The sequence below is a fragment of the Nelusetta ayraudi genome, unplaced genomic scaffold (assembly GCF_046127955.1).
Source record: "Nelusetta ayraudi isolate G7.1 ecotype Tasmania unplaced genomic scaffold, CSIRO-AGI_Nayr_v1 ptg000139l, whole genome shotgun sequence".
Taxonomy (NCBI): domain Eukaryota; kingdom Metazoa; phylum Chordata; class Actinopteri; order Tetraodontiformes; family Monacanthidae; genus Nelusetta; species Nelusetta ayraudi.
The window spans coordinates 955,193-958,419 of NW_027466189.1; positions in this window are offsets into that span (position 1 = coordinate 955,193).

Below are 3,227 nucleotides of genomic sequence, written 5' to 3' on the forward strand. Positions count from 1 at the left end.
TATTTTAGTACAAAGCCTCCTTGTTTTATGATCTGCTCCTGTTTGACTTGTTCGGTTTTTGTTTTGACATTATGCTGTTAGTGTTTATTTCAAATTAACAAGAAGTACCGGTACAGATAGTAGGAACTTAATATAACACTTGCGTCAAACAAAGAATAACTAACTGTATATATCATGTCTACAGGAAGGAGCTGGTACATTAAGTGAGAATATTCAAGAATATTAAGAGAAGATATATTCAAGGTTGTCCTGAGGTCAACTGTACCAACCATTGACAGAGCTTATGGAGCAATTTGATGTTATTGTACAGTAAAAATGGAATATTGGAGCTGTCGCAAAACAAAACAAAAAGCCAACTTTAAGGCTTATTATCTCCAAAATGATACAGTAATCAATCACATTTAGAAATCAAATGTTTCTAAATGTCAAGTCAGTAATGTCAAGTCAGTGCTTGATGTGTCATCAGCAGGCGTCGGCGTCAGTAATGGGGCATCGGCGGGTTTCGGGCGGAATCGCCAGGCGTTGGGAAGCGTTGGCGGGTGTCGGGGGCTCGTGGCCAGGTGGCGGACGTCACAGCAAGCAGTGGCCAGGTGGGCTCAGTCCCGCAAACGCTGCTTACAGCTTTAATTTTGTATTGCTTTGATAACATTGTTTAAGTTGAGTTTAAATTTACACTATTTTTTTTTTTCTTAGCTGCTAATTGTTCAAAAATGCTGATGTTAAAAGTGTGTTTGCACAGTAAATGTTATGGCACTTTAATTCATATGGCAGTACATTTAAAATAACTGGCCGTCAAGTTCCAGGAACTGACAAACTGCACTGAGTTGAGTGAGATTCTCCAAAGGAACTCCAGTATAAATGTGGACTTTACATTCTAGTCCCCTGTGAAGAAAAACCCAAAAGTGAACGTTTTTGTGCCTCACCCTTTCTAACTGGGACATTTGCAAGGGAACGCAGACTGGTTATGCTGCTAACTGATAAAAGAAAAATGTTTCTGCTGTTACCTCAGAAATTGCCTGTTATTATTGTGGCTCAGGATTTTGTAGGTAGATTTTTTTTTTTTCATAAGGAACAGGATAACAGTAATGCCCTGGCATTGGCAATAGGCTTTAATTTTGTATTTGCATTTTTTTTAACTTTAGATTTACATTAAAAATGTTTCTGTGTAAAGTGCTGATGTTAAGTGTTTGCACGATAAATGTTACGGTGCTTTTGTTTATATGGCAGAACATTTAAATTAAAGTGTATGAAAGACTTCTTTTAAATTCATTATTGGCTTTTGCGTATACGACGTGATTAATCGTGATTGATCAGGTAAATCATGCGATTAATTGCGATTAAAATTTTTAATCGTTGCCCAGCCCCAGTAAAAACATTTTTCTGGTGCCAGCATTTCGTGAGGCAGAAGTTGATTCATACTTCAGTGCCTTGGAGCGAATAGCTTCGCCACTCAACTGGCCAAGAGACATGTGGCCTGTCCTTCTCCAATTCAAGCAGGTGGGAAAAGCACAGGAGTTGGTGTCTGCTCTTCTTAGAAGACATCCTGCAATATGATGTTGTAAAGGAAGCAATTTTTCCTGCTTATGAGCTTGTTCCTGAGCCCTACCGGCAAAAATTTAGGAACCATAGAAAATCTAGTGGTCAAACCTTTGTCGAGTTTGCATGGGAGAAAAGCAACCTCTTTGATAAATGGTGTGCAGCTAATGATGTCAAAAATGACTGAGTCACTCCGTGAGCTCGTTCTTTTAGAAGATTTTAAAGACTCTTTGCCAGAGAAGGTGGTAATGTTCTTGAATGAACAGAAAGTGTTGTCATTGTCCAAGGCTGCTGTCCTCGCAGATGAGTTTGTGTTGACCCACAAAAATGTGATCTAATCTTCCCCCCCGATCGGACAGGCCTTCTGCTTCTCGTCCCACAAGAGCCGAGTCTAGCCACCTCCCCCTTGAAAAGGCTAGAGGGAAGGGACTTCTGGTTTGGCCATAAAGCGGTAGACTGCGCGACACCAGGGCTCTCGACCGTCCAGGGTAAAAACTCCCCGAAAACTTAAATAACTATTGTCAGATATCATATTAACTACAAAGTGATCAGGGGAACGTTGGAATGGAAAGGAAAACTCCATTCAACCAAAACAGAAACACGGTAACAGACAATATGGCGGAACTACCAGCTTGCTCTGAAACAGAGGGAGATGGCGAAACGAACTCCTCGTGACTAACGACGCGAAAAAGGGCTCGGACATAGAAATTATTAGCAAGGAGATACGGGATTTAAAAACGGAATCAAAAGAAGTCCTTCGCACGTTTGGAGAAACACTGAGGAACGACGTGGAAAAAGACTTGGACGACTTCAAAGACGAAATAAATCAACAACTTGCGAAAGTCGTCACCGAACAGGAGCTCCAGACCGGCAAGATCAACGAGGCTGAGTCGCGGATTGAAAAGCTAGAACGTTGGGCACAGGAAGCTAATGACGCTCTGGTCATATCACTGAGAGAACAAAAAGCTCTTCAGGACAAGTTAACTGACCTGGAGTCCAGGCCGAGGAGAAACAACCTACGTATCTATGGAGTCACTGAAGGAGAGGAGGGAGAATCTGTGGCCAAGTTTGTGGAAGACCTGCTGAAAAGCGAACTGCACCTGCCAGCACATTTTAATTTCCAAATTCAGAGAGCACACCGCTCATTTGCACAGAAGCCAGCGGACGGTGCCCAACCGAGACCCATCATTGTTAACTTTCTGGAATTTACTACCAAAGAGAGGGTCCTGAGAGAGCTATGGACAAAGAAAATAGAACTGGGGAATAAAGTACCGTCATTCCATCACGATTACGCGACAGAGATGGTCCAAAAGAGAAAGGAGTACAACACTGCTAAAAGAATCCTGAAGGAAAAGGGCATCCGGTTCCAGACGCCATTCACCAAGATGAGGACCCACTGGGATACGGGAACTCGAACCTACAACAGCGCAGAGGAGGTAAAGGAGGAATTGGCGAGACGCGGCCTGGTGGAGAAGACGGCGGTGGCGACGGGTGCGGAGGGGCCTGCGGCACTCGGTGCCCCGCACTACGACGGAGTGGCAGTGCAAGGAGGGATCCTGGAGGGGCTACGCATCAGCAGCGACACGAGCCAGAGAAAAGCTACAAGAGTTTCAAAGATTCTTTGATTAAATTCAGAGAATAAAAGGAAGAAAGCTGGTAGGGATGTCCTAGTATGACCGGTGTTTTTAGTT